This window comes from Marmota monax, unplaced genomic scaffold (genome assembly GCF_021218885.2).
Source record: "Marmota monax isolate L192 unplaced genomic scaffold, Marmota_monax_Labrador192_F-V1.1 WCK01_AAM20220418_F8-fsc00224, whole genome shotgun sequence".
NCBI classification, from domain to species: domain Eukaryota; kingdom Metazoa; phylum Chordata; class Mammalia; order Rodentia; family Sciuridae; genus Marmota; species Marmota monax.
Genome location: NW_026693937.1, coordinates 1,596,396 through 1,619,445, shown reverse-complemented (window position 1 = coordinate 1,619,445; position 23,050 = coordinate 1,596,396). Strand labels below are relative to the sequence as shown.

The 23,050-nt window shown below is 41.4% G+C and overlaps 2 long non-coding RNA genes across 5 annotated transcripts in view; one reads left to right on the top strand and one right to left on the bottom strand.

Annotated features, from left to right (window-relative positions):
* Positions 1–23,050, bottom strand: part of LOC124106288 (uncharacterized) — a 176,007-nt gene that overhangs the window by 35,530 nt on the left and 117,427 nt on the right. For 3 of the 4 annotated variants that reach the window (XR_006856047.2, XR_009228575.1, XR_006856048.2), the window contains 2 exons: positions 9,278–9,392; positions 3,946–4,820 (listed from right to left, as the gene is read on the bottom strand). This is a non-coding gene — a long non-coding RNA (uncharacterized LOC124106288). Of the gene's footprint in view, positions 1–3,945; positions 4,821–9,277; positions 9,393–23,050 lie in introns of those variants that run through there. The other variant, XR_009228576.1, reaches the window with a different exon arrangement.
* On the top strand, positions 7,155–21,301 carry LOC124106289 (uncharacterized). Its single transcript, XR_006856049.2, has 2 exons — positions 7,155–7,506; positions 19,827–21,301. It is a non-coding gene; the product is annotated as an uncharacterized LOC124106289 (long non-coding RNA).

Genomic DNA, 23,050 nt, shown 5'->3' with positions numbered 1-23,050 from the left:
CACAATGGAAATAAAACATTAATTTAAATCCCTTTAAATTAAGAATTTCTACACATCAAATGATACCACAAAGATACCGAAAAGGCCACAGAGTGGTAAAGATCTAAATAATGGATAAAACAAAGGACTCACTTCAGAATATATAAAAATTCCTACAAATCAGTAAGGTAAAGACAGCCCTATAGAAAAATGGGCTAAAATCTAGACATGTCACAAAATAGGAAATATATGTGCCAAATAAATTTATGAAAAGTGCTAATTCCTCCTAAAAATCAGCAAAATACTAATTAAAACCACAATAAGAATATAAAATTATAACTTTTCTAGAAGAAAACATTAAAAATCTTCATCATTTGGGGTAAGCCAAAAACCAGAATTTAGAGTACAAAAGTTCAACCTTTTAAAAATAATTGATAAATTGAACTTCATCAAAATTCAAAAGATATTTAAGAAGTAAGAATACTAGCATGGACTAGAAGAAAGTATTTGCAAAAGACATATCTGATAAAGAACCTGTATTCAGAATAAAGAACACTTAACAGTTCCATTTTAAGTAAACAACTCAATTTAAAAATGGGTAAAATATTTTAAAAGAGCCAGTGCAGTGGCTCATGCCTGTTAATCCCAGCAGCTCTGGAGGCTGAGGCAGGAGGATCACAAGTTCAAAGTCAGCCTCACAATTTAACAAGAACCTAAGCAACTTAGTGAGACCCTCTCTCAAAATAAAAAATAAAAAGGACTCAGTGGTTAAGCATCCCTGGGTTAAATCCCTAGTAACCAAAAAAAAAAAAAAAAGATTTAAAAAGACAGTTTACTAAAAAGGAAATACAGAAGGCCAGTAAGCATATGAAAAAGTACTCCATGTTACTTGTCATGATTTTGCATCATTTAACTATAAACTAAAATATGAGCTAGCACACTAGAATAGCTAAGGAATTAAAAGACTGAATAAACTGTGTGTTGGCAAGGATGTGAAGTAACTAAAACTCTCATAAACTGTTTGTATATAAAGTGTAAAATGGAAGTTAGTTGGTGGTTTCTTACAGTTAAAATTACCCCTATCCTATAACCCAACAGTGCTACTCCTGCATATTTATCCAAGAGAAGTGAAAGCATATATCTGCATAAAGGACTCATACTAAGTTGTCTTAGAAGTTTGATTCATATTATTTTTCCAAATATTAGAAATAGTCCAATCTTTATCAATGAGAAAATGGGTAAACCATGATGTATTTATGCACTGAATCTCAAAAGCATTCTGGTAAATGGAAGAAGCCAGACACAGAAAAATATATTCTGGATGAATCCATTTATTAGGCATCTGGAAAAGACAAAACTACAGTGACCTAAAGCAGAACAGGGCTAGGGTGGGGATTGACTGTAAAGGGTCACAAGGGAACTTGGGGGATGATGGAAATGTACTGTATCTTGGTGGTGGTGGTGACTGCATGACAAAATACAGCTGTCAAGACTCACCAAACTATATGTGTCAAAAGGGGGAATATTTTATAGTATGTAAATTATATCTCAATAATTTAAAATTTTTAACATTTCTAAATTTAAGATTTAATTTTCACTTAAGAAAAAAACCACAATGAGCTAACCTTAAATATCTACCAACTTGTCAAATTCTGTTAATATCAAATGTTGACAAGGGCGAAGAGTCACAGCAGCAGTTGCAGACTGGGATCTCAGAAAGCAAACTCTGAGTTAGAGTTTGGTGCGGGAAATGTTTCTTGGGATCAGTTCCCATGAACAGAGGAAGAGGAGCTAAAGTGTGATGATGATAAAGCCCAGACACAATGCTCTGGGGGAGTATCACCCATCGGAATCTGCCACGTGGTCAAAAATGGCCAAGCCTTTGTTTTCTTGCTTCACACAGTCACCAAATCCAGTCTGTTCAGGGAAGAGCAAGGCTAAGATCTGAACTTCACAGATCTTCAGAGGAGGCAAAGTCCTGAAGGAGCAGAGCTGGGTAGCACAGCTTCATTCTACCACAAGAACTTGCATACTCTGTTGATTTGCAATGTAATACAATCATTTTGTACACCAGTTTGGTAATGTGAGAGATGAGCAGGCTCTATGATTCAAAAATCTGCTGCTAGGTATGTACCCTAGTGAAATGCATGACATTTCACAACTCACGGAGATCAATATCCATCATAAGGGCCCCAAGCTAGAACCATCTTTGAAGTATATCAGTTATAGAACACATATGTAAATTATAGTACATTCATATTGTGAAACAATCAATAAATTATCATGTATCAACAAAATTGCATCTTTGTTCACATATAAAATATACAAAACATTATGTGTCAATAGAAACAATTACAGCAACAAGCAAAAACATGGATGAATCCCATGCCTTAGTTCATTTTTGTTGCTATAACACAATACCTAAGATTGTATAATTCATAAATAAAATAGTTTTATTTCAGCTTATAGTTTTGGAGGCAGGAAGTCCAAAATCTGGCAACCACATCTTGTGAGAGCCTCATACTACATCAATTCATGATAGAAAACAGAAGGATAAGGGAGCACATGTCAAAGAGAGAAAGGGGGGATATTCCTGTAATAGCTCACCCATTCCTACAAGCAAAGTATTAACCCATTAATGAGGGATCCACCCTCAACGTGCAAGCACCTTCCACCAGGCCCCTCCTCCAACACTGCCTCATTGTGGAATTAAGGTTCCAATGCATGGACTTTGGGGGCACACATCCAAAGCATAGCACTCATTAACGTAGGGTTGAACAAAGAAGGCAAAAAAGAACAATTCAGAAGACTTAAAACTGGCAAAGCTAAACCATATGATTTGGGAATGATTGCCCTTTATTGCACTTCACAGATAATTCCAGTGTTTTTTTGTTTTGTTTTGTTTTGTTTTGGGGGGTTTTGTTTTTTACCAAATCGAAGGTTTGTGGCAACCCTGCTTCCAGCAAATCTAATGGCATTATCTTTTCATCAGCCTAAATGATTATTAGCATTTTTTACAAATACAGTATTTTAATCAAGTTTGTTCATTGCTTTTTTAGACATAATATCACTGAACACTTAATAGATTATAGTAGAATGTAAAGATATTTTTATCTGTATTAGGAAATCAAAATATCATATGACTTGCTTTATTGAGATAGTCACTTTATTGCAATGGTCTTGAACCAAACTCACAATACCTCAGAAGTATATCTGTACATAAATTATAGAATTTATGAAAAGCAATGAATGATTTGCACAGAAGTCAGGTGGCACATATTCTGGAAGGAGTGGGGAGGTCTGATTCAGGCAGTACCACCAGAAAAAGCTACCAGTGTCTTTTCCCTTCATGGGTATCACTTTGTATTATCAACCAAGCTGTACTTGGTGGTCTGGGTTATTTTCTTTGCATATGCTATACTTCACAATAAAAAGAAGGGGAAATGGTACACACATAATGGTTAAAGGAGCTAGGCAGATTTAGTCTGAAAAAAGGAGAAGGCTTAGGGGTCATATCATGGTCATCAATTATCTAAAAAAAAGGAAAGTAAATTTACCATGTGCTTCTGTACAGGGCACGGAGAGGACCTTTGAAACTATTTTCTAACGATTCAGACACACAAAAATGGGCCTCCAGGCTCAGCCACCTGTTTCTGCTCTATCAGAGGCTGAGGTTAGGCATGGTGCCCTCAACCTCTCTTCCAATCCTGAGGTCATGAGGAACAAAGAACTGAGCCTAGATATGCAAATAGCACAAGAATAGACTGAGAGAGACCAGGAAAACATTCCACATAAGGGAATAAAATACATGAAAACACACTTATTTTTAAAAGATATGTCAGTGAATGGGTCCTTGCTATGAGCTGTACTGATCTTATCATTTCTACTTGGAAATCTCCTTCCGTGTGTGTGTGTGTGTGTGTGTGGGTGGGTGGGTGGGTAGGTGTGTGTGTGTGTGTGTGTGTGTGTTGCTACAGATGGAACCCAGGGCCTCGTATACCCTAAGCAAGCACTCAAACATTGAGCACACCCCCAACCCACCCCTTTTGCTTTTACACAGTTAGAATCCAGTTTCTGGTTCCCAGTTCTGGCTGAATCTGTTCTGCTACAGGCCTCTAGTCAAGATCCTCCAGGAGACCCAGCATCTCCCCCAGAATGAGAGCAGTATAGGGGCTGCTCAAGGTGGTTTTCAGCCACCCTGAAGTCCAACAGAGACTATGCAAGGTCTTGTCTTTCCAGCACTGCCTCAGGTTGGTCACCAGACAAGGAATGCCAACACCACACTGCTGATAAGCTGATGTGATATAACTGGTACTGACTACACACTTAAATTCTTTATGTAAGTATGTATGTGTGTGTGTATATATGTATGTAGTGCTAGTGTTTACTAGAGAGTGAGTCTCCAGGAAGCAGGAATAGGGAAGGGGGTGAGGTACAGAGGTGGGGAGGGCAAGTAGAAGGGAGCACACGATGAGCCAGCCACAGGCCTGTGAGAAATGGATCCCTTTGTGTCATACGATATCTGCAAAAGGTCATTAGAAGCCACCCCATCTTCAAGTAGTTCATCCAGTAGGGAGAAAGGAGAACAATTTATCTGTTGGTGGCCACCACCCACTGGTCAGACTATGCCTCTCCCAGGACATCAACCCCCTTGGACCCCAGGGATGCACATACATGAGTGTCAAGCTGGTGTCAAAGTGCTTGCTACCTGCTCCAGCAGCAGCAAGACAACTCCAAGGTCAGGAAGCAGGTGGCACAAGGGAGGGGTGCACTGTTTTGTTGTACTCAGGAACAGGATGAGTCGGTGAAGCCAAAGCAGCAGGATCCTCAGGCAGTGGTGGCTATAAGAGTGAGTGACAGGTTTCAAGGATCAGTGCAAACAATTTCAATGGCCCCTGTGGCCAGAAGGCAAGGCAAGTGTTCCACTCTGGGTGATGCTAAGTGGAATGGATTACAACCAGGCACCCAAGCCAGAAACCTGGGAATCAGTCTAGAGTTTTTCTTCTCCTTTCTGGTCTCTAAATCTCTTTGATTCTGCATTATCCCATTTAAATAATCCAGTTCTATGGATGCCTTCGACCCACACTGCCATTGCTACTAGTGACGCGGAAGATTAATTGACTCATATTTACCATGAAGCAATGAGGGATGGTCTGCCAGAAGGTGAGCACATCCAGTTAGGACCATCTTTATGGTGGGGTGCAAGTAATCTGGTCCTTATTCCAGAAAAAGAGGATCAAGCTCACCCACTGTCTCCTACCACCACCCCCTCTCATTTCTTTATCTGCTATCTCCCTCACTTATAAATAACCTTACCCTCTGCACTCCATGTAATAAGTAATGCTAGATTGGCACCTGCTCTGAGTGAGACACAACACTCCAAGCCTCTCTTGAGTCATTCATTCAACACTCTTTTACTGAGGATCAAGCCAGAGTTCAGGGTAGGTAAGTAACCTACACAAGGTCACACAGCCAGTAAAGAGTAAGAAGTCAAATCTCTTTAATCCCCCCATGTTTCACCACATGCTCAGCTACCCTCCAGCTGCCTCCATGGAGAAGCTGGCTTCCTCTACCCTCAAGCAAAGGCCCACGTGACCTTCCAGGGCCAAGTCTTTTCTTGCCTAATACTTGCTATCACCTTCCTTGAGTTTCTCCACAAAACTAAGAGATTTTCTCCATCTGAACTAGTAAGAAATATCTCTTACCTGCTACAAAATGTATTTCACTCTCTTTCTTCCTGCTCACTTTTCTGCTTAACTTTTGCAAGAGCCTTTTTGCAAGGGCACAAGTCTCTTTTCCACCTCTACCAAGACTCCATCCTTCCTTATTTGCATATTTGCTTAGGAAGCAACAGATGGAACCTGGCGGCGACAGGTGTTCAGTAGCCCTACTGGTCAGAGTGGGTGAGACCCATAAAAATTCAGTGAATCTGATGGCTTGGGGGAAGCTATTTTCAAGAGCTCATGGCTCCCAGGAACCCGTTTGGTGTGCAAGGCAAGGGCCCTAGCCAGTTTCACAAGCTCTGGGTATTACCCAACAGACTCTCTCAGCCTGGGAACAGAATCCTACCGGAGCCCAGCTGGGAGCGCCCCATGGGGCCCCCTCCCAAAGCGCAAGTTCATATTCACAGAGATCCGCCACAACACCAGTCAGGCCCTGAATCACGCGTGTGACTCACTTGTCAGCCGATTTCTCTGCAGAAAGCTCTTAGCAGTTAATTTCTGGCTAATTTATTATCCTTCAGCTTAGCCCTACAGCGCCATTAGCTAGGAGCCTGACACGACTGAGTGAAATATTGTCTAATTTATTATCTTATTACTCCTCTGGAACAGGATCAATTAATTACCCATTAAAGTATTTCAGCTGCAGAGATTTATTAGGGGCCCTCTGCATTTTAACAGATGATTAGTTATACATGTTTGTTTGCTTGAAGAGCAGAGACTAGCAAATGAATAGAGGCGATGGAGAGAAGGAGAGAGGAGAGAGGGAGACGGTGCAGCAGGAGGCAGCTAATGGATCTCCTCTGACTCCGTGAAAATGGAGCAGTCAATGACAAGAATTATCGACTCATTCACTTGCGGTTTTGAGATAACCATATGTACAGGGGAAGGGGAGGAGGGGGGAGAAAAACCCTCACTCAACTGCTTTTTCCATTCAATAAATTCGCTTCAGAATATATTGGATTGGGGTTTGATGGCTATTTCGTGTTTTGCAGAGTGCTGACACTGGTATGATTCAGTAATTATTGTTTCTTTTAAGTTATTGCTGTAATTTTGCTCTCTAAGATCCCAATCAATTTCTGCCTCTCAAGGGCACGCTTGAAAAGCGATATTTGAAAACAGCCCTCTGATAGATTGTGCTGCTAGACAGTGGCTGAGACAAATAGCCTAATCTGGCACAAATTAGCTTGGCTTCCACAGATAGTTTTATACAGCAATGTAAATTATATTGTCAGGCCTAGTCACTTTCCTGCTTAGAGTGCAGCTAACAAGGAACCATGGAGACATTATTGGTGCTGCTGTGCACTCCCAGGTCTGCTGCAAAGCCATTTGTAAAGAGAGAGAGAGAGAGAGAGAGAGAGAGAGAGAGAGAGAGAGAGAGAGAGACTGACTTTGGGTAACAAAAGCAAGGTGGTCAAGCAGAAGGGAGCTAGAACAAGGAGGTATGGACTAGGTAGCTCTGAATTCTCCTGGTTAAAACTGAACACAGCCACTGGAAGGGGAAGTCTTAAGTGTGTGATGGGCTGGTCCAATCGGTTGGAGAGATGCAGAGGGAGTGGCAGGCCCTGTCTGGAGGACTCGCAGTGGGAGAGGCCTTGTTCTGTGGGGAAGCAGCAGCAGAGAGGTGACCTAGACCCCAGATGCCTCTCTGCCTGGAGGAATGGCTTAAGCCAGGAGGAGTCGGGGAGGAACAAGGAGATGTGCTGAGCTAAGCTGAAGTGAAAGATGTGCCGAGCAGATGGGGCCAGGAGGCCTACACCAGCCACCCCGGGGGAAGGGCCTGGCAGGATGGGTTGACCAGCGTGGGGTGAGTTCCCTGTGGAGTCTTGTCTGACACAGGCCTTCTCGGCCTGGCACTCAGGATCCTCCAGAATCTGGCCCCATTCATGTTACCCAACCATTGCCCCCCACTCCTCATCCCAGTTCTTTACCATAGGCAGATTCTTCCCATCCTCAACCTCAACATTGACTCTTCCTTCCTCTTCCTGTATCTCATGTCTGGCACCCTCTGTCTTCTCAAGTAGAGAGTACTCCACCTCTCGGTGCCCCTTCAGAGCCTGTTCTACCTCAAACCCTGTTCCTAGGCCTGGCCTGAAATATTGCTTTACTGTCATTTGCCCCAGTTGGATTCCAGTTCTCAGATGCCTGTCCCTGAGCTCCTTGGGTGCTGGGACAGGAGTCAGACTATCCCCATGGATGAGAATGACTGCCACCCTAACTAGCTCTCAGAACTCTCTGGGTCCACAGATCACAGAACCTACTCTAGGGTCTGTGTGGGTGTAGCCTCATGAGACAAGTCGGGGGGAAGTGTCAAAGACAGGCAAAAAGCAAGATACCAGAGGTATCAGAGGCACCAGAGGCGGTGGGGTGGGGTGGGGGGTATAGCAGTGAATACAGAGATGCCACATCTTCCCATCACACAGTATGGTCAGCAGGGGAAGTGCTATTCCTCACTCCCCTGAGCCCTTGTATCTAATAAAATGCTAGGTTTGGACATTTGGACTGTGCCATGCAGTCCCACGTCCTCTGGTCCTAAGCCTGCCCTGAGACTGCACTTCATGGACAAAGGCCCATCTTTATGGAATGACTGAATGTACATTTCTCATGCATAGCTGTGAGCACACTTCACAAAAGAACTTTGTTATGGTTTGGATATCAGGTATCCCCTAAAAAAAATCTCCTCTGTAAATGCAGGAGGTGAAATGAGTATGTTATGAGAGCTGTCACCTAATCAGTGGATTAACCCACTTGATAGATTAATAATTTGAAAAGACTAACTGGGTGGTAACTGGAGGCAGGTGGAATGTGACTGAAGGAGGTGGGTCACCAGGGGGCATGCCCGCAGGGATTACATCTTCCTTGTCTCCCGGGCTCCTCCTTCTTTCTCTGCTTCCTGGCTGCCACAGGTAGAGCAGTGCTCCCCTTCCACGCCCTTCCACCATGATGTTCTGCCTCACCTTTGGCCTAGAGCAATGGAGTTGGCCCACCACCGACCAAACCTCTGAAACCATGAGACAAAATACACTTTTCCTCCTCTAAGTTGTTTTTGTTGGGTATTTTGGTCACATCAGTGAAAAGCTGACTAACACATACTTCTAAGGGAAAATTACTTCTGGCCTCCTTGTCTGATAACAGTCTGACTACTTGTGTTGCTTTCAAGAAAGATTGTTTCCAGTTTACTTCCGTCTTCCCTGTCCTGCCTGGCATCATCTGGTATTTCTGGAATATTCTTTCTTAAACATGTACTTCCACCTTCTGCTTAATATTTACTTATTTCTCAATAATTCTAGTGAGGAAGTTGTATTGCTACCTCTGCTTGATTTATTGGGGAATTGAGGTTCACACACACAGATGACAGAAATACAGCATTAGCAAGTGTGATATTGACTCTTCATCCAATCTGATAAAAAAATGCTGTTCTCAGGCAGAAGAGTGCTCTTATTTATCGAACCTTACCACGTGACAGACAACACATGCCAGATGCTGTACATAACGTGTGCTTTCTAAATTAATTAATGCTATAAAAGTAAACCCCCAAATGTATGATAGCACAAATACAATAGAAGTTTGTCACTTACACTAATTCTCAATGGCACACCTAAAGAGTGGGGTAGCTCTTCTCCAAAGAGTGATTGAAGGCCCAGCCTCCTTCCATCTTGCAGCTCCGTTGTATGGCTTCCAAAGTTGCATTATCTGAAGAGGAAAGAACATAGAAGTGTGTACATGAAAGGGCTTTTTTTTTCCCTAACTCCCTGGGCCATGCCTGGAATTGGGCTACTGGCTGTGTCACTTGAGCTCACAGGGGATGGCTAAGAACTAATCACAGATGCACTCCCAGACACAAATCCTTGGCACTAGCTAGGCAGCTCAAAGAAATGTCTCTGTTCTATAGAAGAGAAGTTAAACATTGGTAGACAGCTGGTTACCTCTGTCCTACAGTCTAACCATTATTATACCCCATTTTACAAATGAGAAAACTGAGATATAATGTCCAAGGTCATATAACTAGTAAATACTGAGCTAGAATTTAAACCCAGAATGCCTTACAACAAAGTTTATGGTAATTCCACTACACCAAATTGAACCACACACACACACACACACACACACACATACACACACACACACAAATCTAGTCAAGAACATAGACTTTAGAGTAAATATCATCAGTCATTTTCCCCAGTACTCAACTTGGAGAATTAGTTTTAGAACACCTGCTTTTAATGGACCCCTAAATCAAAACTGACCCTGGAACTTAGCAAACAGAATTATATTTGTCTCCTTTAAGAACAGAGGCAGCAATGCTACTCAGTTTTGCAAATGATGAAACTGAGTCTCAGGGAGGTTAAGTGGATTGCTTAAAATCACATAGTTAAGTGAGCAGCAAGTCGAGGGCTGTTATGGTTTAGATATGGTGTCCCCCCGAAGCTCACATGTAAGACAATCCAAGAAGGTTTGGAGGAGAAGTGGTTGGATCATACTCTTAAGCCAATCAGTGAGTTAAACCCTGACAGGATTAACTGAGTGGTGACTGGAAGTGGTGGGGGGTGGCTGAAGGAAGTAGTCCACTGGGGTGTGGCTATGGGGTATCTGGAGAGTGAAATCTCTCTCTGCTTCCTGATCACCATGTGAGCTGCTTTCCTCTGCCCCACTCTCCTGCTATGATGTTCAGCCTCACCTTGAGCCCCAGGAAATGGAGCCAGCCTTCTATGGATTAAGATCTTTGAAACTGTGAGCCTTCAAATCAACCTTTTCTCCTCCACAGTTGTGCTGGCTTGGTCATTTAGTCAGAGTAGTGAAAAAAGCTAAAACAAGGATATAATCCTCAGCCCTCAGACCCTCCCACCCCTGGAGAGCTCTTTATACCACAGTGGGATAGGCCATCAGAAACTACCATACTCTCCATGCTCAAAGTCTGATTGAAGCACCTGATATCTATTACCTGAATCTAGGAAGATGGGTGTTTTTCTTTCCCCTAAATGGCTCAAAAGTGACAAGATTAAAGATTCCGTCAGTGTAGAGGTCAGGAGAGTCTCCATCAGTTCATGGGAGAACAAAGCTCCTTGAAGGCAAGGACAATGCCCTATTTCATTTATATCCTCAAAGGCTGATAGAGCACCTGAAAATCTAATGACTGCAATAACTACCTATTGGATGGATGCATATTTGAATGACCAAATGAACGCATTGCCCATTTTCCCACCAAGCACTAGTAATCAAGATGATTTGAAAGCAGAGAAGGGGAATGAAACATAAGTCTCATCTATTTATCTACTAGCTTCTTTCTATAACAGCTTTATTTTCTTTTTGCAAAGTTCCATAGATTCAGTTGATAAACCCAATTTGTGATCACAATTGTCATATTGAGCTTCCGTGTAAGTTCACTATTATTTCTAGTCATTATATACGCTTAACCTTTCACAATCTGCTCAGAATTAATATTGTACCTTTTTATAAAAAGTGTAAAAACATTGCAACTGTGTGAGTCCATGTACCACCCCTCCCCATGACTTAGGCAGAAGCTATCATTTGTATACATCGACAGGCTATCAACCCTATGAGACAATGCTAAAATCTATGGTTTAAATGTCACTTACACTTGACAGAAAGTGAGAAATAAAAAGATAATATTTTATATTTAACCCAAACTTTACCCTTTTTGATCCTCTTTGTTCCTTTTGGAAGATCCACAATTCTATCTGGTGTCATTTCCTTTGAGTCTAAAGAGCTTCCTTTATCATTTATTGGAGTGTGGCCTGATGAACTCAGATAGCTTTATTCTATCTAGACATGCCTCTGTGCTAGTTCATTCTTGAATAATGGTTTTACTGGATATAAATTCTAGGTGAATAGATCTTTTTGTTCTTTCAAAACTTTGAAGATGCCTTTCCATTATTTTCTGGTCTCCACTGAATCACTGTATCCCTATATATTATGTATCTTTTCTCCCAAGGTTTTTCCCTCTACCTGCTTGGGTTTGCTAAGAATGTATAAATTTATGTCTTTCATCAAATTTGGGATATCCACAAAGACTAACTTTTACTTGGTTATTACTTTTTATTTTCATAATTATATGTTTCATTTCTTTTCCATATTTTTAGTATGTTTTTGCTTATTATTTCTTCAACTTCTCTGCTCCATTTTTTCTCTTCTTTTGGAATTCTAATTAAACTAATTAGATTTTGATTAATTTTGATTTTTGTCTGACAGTTATCTGAAGTGCCATTCATTTGTTTGCTTTTATCCATTCTTAGGATTAAATACTTTTTATTGAATCTGTCTTTAAGTTCACCGAATCTTTCTCTCTCTCATACCCATTTTGCTTTTAGGGGAATTCAGTAAAAAAAAAAAAATTAAAACAATTTGTTTGAGACAGGGTCTCATAAGTTGCTTAGAGCCTCTCTAAGTTGCTGAGGCTGGCTTTGAACTTGTAATCCTCCTGACTCAGCCTCCCAAGCTGCTGGGATTACAGGAGTATGTCACCATGCCCAGATGAACTCGGTGAATTTTTATTGTACATGTTCCATTTTTCCAGTTCTATTGGTCCTTTTTAAAATTATTTCTCAACTGAGATTTTATCTTTTGCCATTTATTTTAACCATAGTTTTTCTTATATTAATGAGTATATATAATAATTATTTTGAAATCCTTCTCTATTATTCCAATATTTGAACAAGTAGGTATCAGTCTTGACTGTGTTTTCTTTTGAAAATAGTTCACATCTTTCTGGCTCTTTCTGTTTTAAATATTTTTAGATTATATTCCGGATGTTGTGAATGTTGTGTTGTTGTTTCTCTGAATTCTGCTATATTCTGCGGAAGAGTGTTGAGTAGTTGTTGTTGATGTTGCTATAGCAAGCAATTAAGTTGGTTGGACTCAAATTGCAAACTCTGTCTCTTGGGTACCAGCTCAAATCTCAGTTCAATTCTTCTATCTTTAGCTGAGCTTCTTGGATTCTACCCCACACATGCTTGATGCAGAGGTCAACCAGAGATTTGGACAGAGTTTATATTTAGCAGCTGTGGTTGCCCAAAACTCTGTCATCTGGTTTTCAGGCCAGAGGTACTGCCAGTTTCCTATAGTTGCTTTAGCTGCCCCAACATGGTGCTGGCTGCAGCTAATAACCATAATAAATAGAAAACTTTTCCCATACCTTTCGCTTCTTCCACATCAATGCCCCTGAAGAATCTTCCAACTTTCATTTAATTTCCAGCATATTCAGGCACCTGTTCTTTTTTTACGATTTTGTCTAGAGTTTCTAATTATTGTCTATTTACAGAGGTAGGTACAAAAGAAGCATACTTGGCCACACCTGAAAGAGAACTCTCAATATATGGGAGGAAGAGTAGGCAGCTATTTCAACAAGACCATCTCTCATAATTCCTTGTCCTACTGCATTTCACCAAAGTTTCCAAAGTTTTCAGAAGTGAAAGAGGCATGTTTGAGGAGGGAATGTGAAAGGACAGATTCCAACTATCAGTTCAGACATCACTGGGTCTTTAACACGCATGATTATGACATCTTTTTTTTAGTCCAATTTTTTTAACCTTTATTTTATTTTGCTTATTATTTTTTTTAATGTGGTGCTGAGGATCGGCATGCACTAGGCAAGTGCTCTATCACTGAGCCACAACCCCAGCCCCTGATTCTGACATTTTTAATATGTCAGCAAGCAATTACAGACTACCTACTATATGCCAACCAGGAAATTTCCAACCAGGGGCCTTAATGAGTTGTATATGTTAAAATTCTTCCAACTCTGGTTAATATGAATATATAGATTGTCCTACACCACCTTAATCATAATTATTAATGATAGCTACTATTTTTGAGGGCTGACTGTGCACTGAATCTAATCAGCACAACAATTCAGCATTTTTTGTCATCTCTCTTTCACATGAGCAGTATTATAAACTGGAAAATAATCAGGTGCCAGAATCAGACACCTGGGTTTAAATCTTAACTTTTGACACTAGCTAAATTACCACCTCCTAAAGTCTATGCTTAATGTCTATGAGCTTCATTTAACTTACCTATAAACTGAACAAAGTTGCCATAACCACACCAAATAGAGAATCTTGTTCCTAATGACTACTTATCACTTTTACAAATGAAAAACTTTAAGATTAGAATGCTCAAATAACTTGCTCATGATCAGGAAATTATTTTTCCATCTAATAATTAACAAAGCTGGATTTCAATCCCATGTCTGTTTGTTCTTTAGAGTTGGCTGCATTCTCTTTATAATTGCCACCAATTATTGAGTACCTACTGTGTCCAAAAACTATAGCATGTGCTTTACATACCTCAAAAACCTTGAAAGGCAAGATGCTCATATCAGACAAACTTTTCCTCTCTCAGAAACATCAGAACTGTCCATCTTTAATTTAACTCTTACTATCCCAGAGTTAAGGTCTTCCCTTGGGGGAGCACTGTCCTTGATGGAGGTGCTGTCTACCCCAGAGCACTTGAGAAGGCTATCCTGGAAGAACTCTGTGAGGCCTATATGGTACCCCCTGTAATCAAGAACATAATTAGATGCCTTCGCCGGGCACCGTGGCTCACACCTGTAATACCAGAGGTTGAGGAGCCTGAGGCAAAAGGATCCCAGTTCAAAGCCAGCCTCAGCAAAAGCAAGGTGCTAAGCAACTCAGTGAGACCCTGTCTCTAAATAAATTACAAAATAGGGTTGGGGATGTGGCTCAGGGGTCGGAGGCCCCTGAGTTCAACCCCTGGTATGCCCCCAAAATAAAAAAAATAATTAGATGCCCTGACGGGATGAGAGGGGAGAATGAAATTTGGACAGACTAATATTTAAGGCCCTTTCTAACCAATGACAGAGACAATAGCCCTTTGTTCCTTTCTGTATAGAAGAGAGAAATCAGGCTGGGTATTATTCACACATTTCATATCTTGGTTTTCAATCAAATCCTGGGTTATAATAAAATTTCCTTTCTCAACATGTCATTCCATCTCTCTGCTATATAGTATATTTTATTGTTTTTGTTTATTATCCCATAATAATTGACTTATAGGTTGGTGTAAAATCTTTGTAATGTTGTCAGAGCTACTGTTGTATCTATTCATGCATTTATTTATTCAACAAATAATTATCAAGTAAGTGCTGAGATCAGACCTAGAGGCTCAAGAGTTGCATGGCTGTGTTTCCTGTTCCCTGTCACAGACTGACACTGCAGACGAGGCCCTGGTCTGCCTTCAGATCTGGACTCAAACTCTGGCTCCTTCATTCACCCAACAAAAGACTTTGGTTAAGTTACTTCATTGAGTCTCTCTTTTTTCCTTTTTTTTTTGGGGGGGGGGTGTACCAGGGATTGAACACAGTGGCCCTTAACCACTGAGCCACATCCTTTTTTATATTTTATTTAGAAACAGGGTCTCACTGAGTTGCTTAGGTCCTCACTAAATTGCTGAAGCTGGCTTTGAACTCACCATCCTCCTGCCTCATCTTCCTAAGCCACCTGAGTCTCAATTTGTACACCTAGAAAGCGGAGAAAATTTATCTGACATCTCCGAAGGGGTCCTATAAGAATCAAATTAAATTATGAAGTCAAAAGCATTAAAATTATAAAATTACATATAAATGTATGCTATACCTTTTATAATTAATCTGACCTATCATGTGTGTTTATTACTAATTGTTTCTTCCACTATTCATTCTTAGTAATTTACATGAACAGACAGTTGCTCCTATTATTGTAGCACATATGCAATGCATATCACATAGCATCTTTGCACAGAGCAATAGTGGGGAAAGGAGAAGGAATTATTTGAAGATAGCATCTTTTTTCCAAACAATTTCATGTGTTTTAGTTATCAAATAAAAAAGGCAGGCAGCCTTATTGGAGCTCATAAGATAATCACAAATACAGATCCCAGCCATTTAATTATTGATCAGCGTTAGTAAAGATGGATTACAAGATGCTGTAGGAGTAGTAAAGGACCTAGAAGAAAGGAGGAAGTTCTCAATGAAAAGTCATCCCTGATCTGAGCTCTCTGAACGATAAATAATAGTTAGCCAAGCCAGGGAGGGAGACAGGAGGTATGTTCTCACAGAAGTGTGTTTGAAAGAGTAGAACCAAAGCATAGCATGGCCAATGTTAGGGGTCACAGTAAGTCCAAGATGTCAGGATTAGAGAGGACCAGGATCAGAATTAGAGATGATGAAAGTCAGACAGGAATCACAGAAGCCTGGCGAGACTGGCAGAGGTCAAATCATGCAGGGTCTTCTAGAACATGAAAAGAATGTGGGTTAGTGAAAAGCCATTGGAGGATTTTTTTTTAAGAAAGAAAAATACTATATTTCCATTTTTATAATAGAACTTCAACAATGGGATGGAAAACATATATAAAGGGGTGAAAGTAAATGTAAAAAGTTCAGTTAAGAAACTACTGCAATGGAGCCAGATGCGGTGGTGCACGCCTGTAGTCCCAGTAGCTCAGGAGGCTGAGACAGGAGGATCGCCAGTTCAAAGCCAGCCTCAGCAATGGCGAGGCATTTAGCAACTCAGTGAGACCCTGTCTCTAAACAGAATATAAAATAGGGCTGGGGATGTGGCTCAGTGGTTGAGTGCCCTGAGTTCGATCCCCATTTCCAAAAAAAAGAAAAAAGAAAAGAAAAGAAACTACTGCAATGGTCCAAGGAAGAAACAATGCTGTCTTGTATCAAGCTGGGAACAAAAAGAAGTATCTGGATCTAAAAATAGTTAAAAGGTATAAATGACTCAAGGAGACAAAGACTGGATTGCAGCAGTGAGGGAAAAAGAACTCAAGAACAATACCAGGTTTCTGGTTTGAGAAACTGGGTTTTTCAATGATGATACTTTCTTTTGACTGATGAGTATCAAAAGCTATAGAAGGGGCAGGTCTGAGGAGAAGATAAGGAGGTGAGTTTGGGAGATGTTAAGTTTGAGAAGCCTGCAGCAGAAATAGGTCACCCTTTTCTCAATAATTATTCTGAGGGACTGGCAGATGAGAAGAAGGTGCTCAACCTGACTAGCCAGCTAGATAAGCTTCATCCCTATCATTTGCCTCAGATCATTTTAATAGATTTACTTAATTTCTTATTACTGGGTTTGTTATGGTTTGGGATATAAAGTGTCTCCTGTGTTAATGCATGGATATTCAGAGGTGAAATGATTGGATTAGGAGAGCTGTGACCTAATCAGTCCATCCTAGTTTGAATGGAGTGACTGGGTGGTAACTATAGGCAGGTGGGGTGTGGCTGGAGGGGGTGGGTCACTTGGGGCGGGCCCTGGAAGGATTCCTCTTCCCTGTGGCCCTTCCCCCACCCCTCCTCTCTGTTTGCCGGGCTGCCATGAATGGAGGAGCAGCACTCCTGCTCCACCCCCTTCCACCATGATGTTCTGCCTCATCCTGAGCCCAGGGCAGTGGAGTCAGCCAACCATGGACTGAACTTTTGAAACCATGAGCCAAAATAAACCTTTCCTCCTCTAAATTGTTCTTGTTGGATATTTTGGTCATAGAGATGAAGAGCTGACTAATACAGGCTGGATAAAATCTAGATCCTTTTGCTTTTCATTTTCACACTTAAATTGAGTTTTGGTTACCTTGAAAATACCACATTCCCCTGTATAGGCTGCAACTAAGTATGGCCACATGGGTGGGGCTTCTAAGTGCCACTTACTACTGGGTCACTTTATTACAAGGAAGCTGGTTGCCCACAGCCTTCTCCCCACTTCATACATACCAGAACATGGCACATTAGGGACATCTTTCTCCATATGGAAAAGACAATATCGTGCATGATGAAGCAACAAGATAGAAAATATCTAATTCCCTGGACAACTTCATGGACCCCCTTCTCTCCCTGGGATGCCCAGAAACTCTGGACTGTGGTGCGGAAGAAAAACAAATCTCCCATCTCATTTGACCTGTTCTGTTTTGTAATTTCTTGGTTACAACAAAGTAGCCTACTGGAGTTTTCTAGTGAAAAGAGAGAAAAACGCAGGAGAGTTCGGCAGTCTGCAGCACATTAAAGACCAAGGAAGCCTGACAGATGGGTAAGATGGTCTAAGAGAGAAAGAAAATAGTGAGAAATCAGACACTTGGTCAAAACCCAGAGGACCCCAATAAAAGGAACGGGTACCAAACCCTAAGCTAACAAAGCAAACTGAGAAATGACAAGAAAGGTTAGCAGAGCCCAGGAGAATGTGATGTTCCAGAAGGGAGCCATCAACTGTGGGGGCATGCACACAAGATGAGTGTCTGTTAGCTTGAATGTCTTCGAGCTCTTCAGCAGCCTTGGGGAGCAATTTCAGTGCATAGAGGAGAGCAGAAGCCATACACCAGTGGGCTGAGACAGCTAAAGTGATGAGCCTGCCATAGCCACTCAGAAAGGGTAGACAGATGGGCTGGGGGTGTGGCTCAGTGGTAGAGCTCTTGCCTAGCAAGCATGAGGCCCTGAGTTCAAATCCTAGTACCTCAAAAAACAATAACAACTTGCAAAACAGGAATAAGGGTGGCCGGAAAGAGACAGGAAGAGGGAGTTGATCTAGAGCTTGTGGCATAGGCAGTGTTTTTGTAAGATGGAGAGATTTGGATATATTTAAGCACTAAACAGGAAGGACAGCATGAATAGAATCCAGAGTTCTAGATCACAAGAGTTGAGAAAGAATGGATGTTCTAGAGCCAAGTAGAGGAAATGGCCACAGAGAGAACTGGGGAAAGATGACTTCTCTTTTAAGAGAGTGGGAAGAGCATATGCAGCAGTATCTCCGTTCCACGAATCTGAGTCCAGGTGCAGAGCCCTTCTTTATCATCACTTTAGACAAGCTGGTTATCAAACCAGTCAAGCGAAACTAATACAAATTTTTGAATATACATATATAGTAACTATCTATCTTTCACAAAGCCTTAAAAGCAAACTAATTCATAGATGCAGGATGCTGAAACCGTCCACGTTTTGTTATGAATTGATATGACTATACAAAGTACATGTAAACCCTGATTCAAAATTTGAACAGACTCTCTTTAGGTGGGAATTTTATACAATTCTTATTTAAATATCCCTTACTTAATAAGTGCTCAATAAAGAGTTCAGGATTCAATTGTTGAAACTAGAGATTTTACAAAACAATTTTTCTTTTTAATCAAAGGATTCATTACCACTAAGTACCTTCAAACGGCCAGCAAGCCTGGTGCATTTAAACTTTGAATATAAATTGAGATTCAATTTTTGGATATAAATATACTTAACATGCTGAATTATTATCACAGAGCATAGCCACTCCAGGGTTTCAGGGACATACAGTTGGCCATCTGTATCTACAAGTTCTACAGCCATGGATTCAACTAACTGCGGACTGAAAATATTCAGGGGGAAAATTGTACTGAACACGTACGGATTTTTTTCCCCTGTTTTTATTCCCTAAATAATGTAAATAACAACTATTTACATAGTGTTTACATTAGATTAGGTATTATAAAATAATCTCAAATTATTTAAAGCATAAGGAGGATGTGCATAGGTTATATGCAGATACTGTACCACTTTACATGAGGGACTTGAATTTTAATATTTTATTTTTTAGTTTTTGGCAGACACAACATCTTTGTTTTTATGTGGTGCTGAGGATCGAACCCGGGTGAGCGCACTACCACTTGAGCCACATCCCCAGCCAAACATGAGGGACTTGAGCACCTGAGGATTTTTGTATCCTGGAACCAACCCCTGTATGGATGACCATACCTATTAAGTAAAACCAAGAGCCCAGATCTTTCTAAACCAATGAGAAGTAGTATCACTACTGGAAAAGATATCAGAAGCATAAAAAATCCTGAAATTTTCAAAGCTGGGGGAGAAGGGAAGGTTCAAGAACCCTCACCTGACTAGCCAGTTAGAAAAAGCTTGTCCCAGTGCCTCTGGTCATTTTCATAGATTTACTGCATTCCTTATCAATCTCTGGAGGGTTGACACAGTCCAGAGCCTACCTATTTATCTTACCCCTGGAGTAAGTTTCTCATTGAGGCCAAAAAGTGATTGTGCACTGCCTGGTGCCTGGTGACAGTTTTAAGTTCTAACATTCACCCTACCGTGTCCTTGGTTTCTGAATCATGAGTCTGTTCACCCTCTTTGCCTCCTATCAGAAGAGGGACCTGAGACACACCGGTAGCTCCTGGAGAACTGTGCTTGCCTATCCTGGATCCAAGTTCAAAGTTCCATGAGTGACACCCCAGCCTTCAGTCTTCATCTCCCTTCAGGAACAGAGGAGACAAGGGACCTGCGGTGTAGAAACCTCACATTCTAGAGAGACACCACCCAGTCCCAACCTCGGTTTACAGGCTGAGACTGGGATCAGCTGTCCTGACTCTAGAGACATTCAAATCAAGACACGGTCCTCTTCTCAAAGGCTTAATCCCAGACATTTCTACCTTTTCTACACTGCTTTGGAAAAAAAAAAAAGAGTATGCCCATCCTTATTCATAGACTCTTATTTTTTTCCCTGAGATAAGAGTTCATTAGAGTCAGGATGCACCCCTGAGTGACACGCACTTTCCGTCTTTCCATCCTAACCTCATATGTAAAAGCCCCCAGAAGGTGGTGGAGATGGAAAATTCACATTATGCCAACTTACTTATTAGTGTCTTCCAACCACCCCGTCCCCATTTAAAAAAATTAAATTTAAAAAAAAAAACTATTCCCAAATATCTAACCTGCCTAATTCCCTTTTCCATTTTGCAAGTTCATTTTCTCAAAAGCAATGCATCTACACCAATAAGATCCACCCCATTCAAAGCCACACCTTGGAGATGGCTAAAGTTAGGACAGTCCTTAAAGTGGCCTCTGCCATTGGAAGCAAGAGTCACACCTTCAGGACCCCTTCGTGCCCTTCAGACTCTTGTACCTAGGTGTGTAATCACACATAAACATACACACACATATGCAAACACACACACATGTGGCAGCCTAGTGAGCCAAAACGAGAAAAAGGCCCATGTAGGAGAGGAGAAAATGTCCCCTTTATATCTACAGGCTGCCTCCAGCAAAAGCATTCCTAAATACGATAGGTTAAATATATTGCTGCCATTACACTCTACAAGAAACACATTCCATAAAAACGAAGGTGTTGTAAATTATACAAATATGATGCTAACAAGCCAGGAAACGCGCCGCTAATGAGGTCAGCTACAGAACTCCCGCAGCGCTGCAAATCATGTGCCAATCCTGCATCTGAGGTACAAGAACAGCATTGGGTCAGCATTTTCTGAGCGTGTTTGTAGCCTGCTGTTTGGTGTATGGTTACACAGGTAGATAAAAAGCCGCCACATCTCCCCCCACGCCGCTCCCCCCCAACTTTGTTTATGTGTCAAATATCCAAGTCACCAGACGAGCATGCTCTGCATTAATGTACCTGACTATTATGCCTATTGTTCTCCTGCTCAGAGTGGAGAATTAGTCACTCAGATGTGTAAATATTGGTTACAGTTTTGAAGCATGCAAGCTTTGTGTTTCTATCAGCCCCATTCCTGGAGGAATTATGCATGCTGTTGGCACCGGGTTTTGTACACACTGTATTTGCTAAAGCTCTAAAAATCAAATAAACATGTTCTCGGCTCCTGAATTATTAGTCCATTCACCATCTTTCCCCGTTAGGGGGGGAAACAATAAACACGCCGAAATGTGGCATTTAGGAACTGCAACAAGATTTCTGCTTGGCATTTACAAGTTAGAGAACAATCGAAACACCCTTCCTATGCCTTTGTCACGCAGCATTCAGCACCAGAGAGCCAAGACGTCTTTGAAACAGTTCTTGACCTCTTGGCAAGGAAGACATTCACCTAGTGTGGAGGTGAGGGCCCTACTTCTGAACAGTTATCAGACATGGGGATGAGGCAGGGAGGGGTCAAGAATCTAGGCCTGGAAGAAACCCATACTTCCCAAATTCAGAGGCTAGAACCACATGGTTAAGAGCAATCTGGCTTTCCCTCTGGGAGTTCTCTGTCTCCATTTTCAGCCCTCCATTAGGATTAGGAGAATGTCAAATTAGAGTTCAAGCGGCATTGTTCACAACGGTAAGGTTCATTTAGTGTGCCAAAGATCCCCCAGACTATCAGCCATTTAGAAGAAGAGAGGGCCTCCAGTTTGAAAGGCCAATCTCATAGTTTCTTGGCACGTTTTTTTCCATACCAGGATCCACAGCAATTAAGGTGTAATGCCATTGCGAATGAGTGAATAGAAAAGTAAGAAGTTTCATGTGAGATGTTCAAAAGAATGCAAGTGAGCATTGAGCAGGTAAATATGAACACAAAGATATCTTTTACCTCCCCCAATGCTAAGCAAGGTATTTATGGTAAAGCTTAAGTTTAGAGCCAACATCAGGGGCGGGGGGTTGTTTTTCCCTGAACCTCCTGGCCTAGCCCTGCTCGCAGACACCTGTTTATACTCCATCTCGAAGGCTTTATTGAGTTTTTGTTCTCCCCAGTCTAGGGGCCCTGCCGTGGATCTATTTGTATACACATATCACAGGTTTTGGAAATAACTTTCAGCACATAAATGCCATTATTTCCAACAGAGTTGGTGTAAACCATATTTACTACCCAAACACTCAGCTAAAAATCGAGCTGCAAGGAAACGGTAGCAGGCAACAACAACAACAAAGAAATCGGTGACAGCTACAAACCACAACCACAAATCAAACAAATCCGTAAAGTGGCCTTGAGGTGGGAAGCACAAAGCAAAGGCAGAGCAAGATGGCAGGCGGCAGCGGCACTCACAGATTTGAAAGAAAATTGAATTACTAATTCCCTCCTCTAAATTAAATACAGGCTGCACGTGGGGAGCATACAGGGACGGAGAAAGGAATGGGGAAGACACAGAGGGAGGGGGCACAGCAAGCAGTACTAGTTGTTCTCACTACCATAAAAATCTCAACAGTCTATGTATCGCAGACGTGGGGATGCGAGGTCCACACAGTGTGAGTGGGGCTGTCACGGACACCCAACAGCTACCCACTGCCCAACATCATCCAAACAAGAGGAAACGGCTGGTAGGCATCCCCTGGGCAGCATTCCCCCAGGTCAAGATTCTCCCCTTGCCCTGCAAGCATAAATTGTGTTGCTTACAGCTCCAGCCAAGAAAAAAGATCAGGCCACATCATCACAGCCACACTCACACCCCAAGTGGGAGCTTCCATTCACTCACTTATTTTGTTTAATATCCATTAAGCACCTACTGTTTACTAAACAGCAAAAGCTATGTGTTTGACGCTGTAAAGTACAGAGACATACATAAGATGTTATAAACTCATCGTGGAATAAGAAAGGTTAAATAAGAAAATACATAAGACATTACAGATCAATAGCAGAATAAG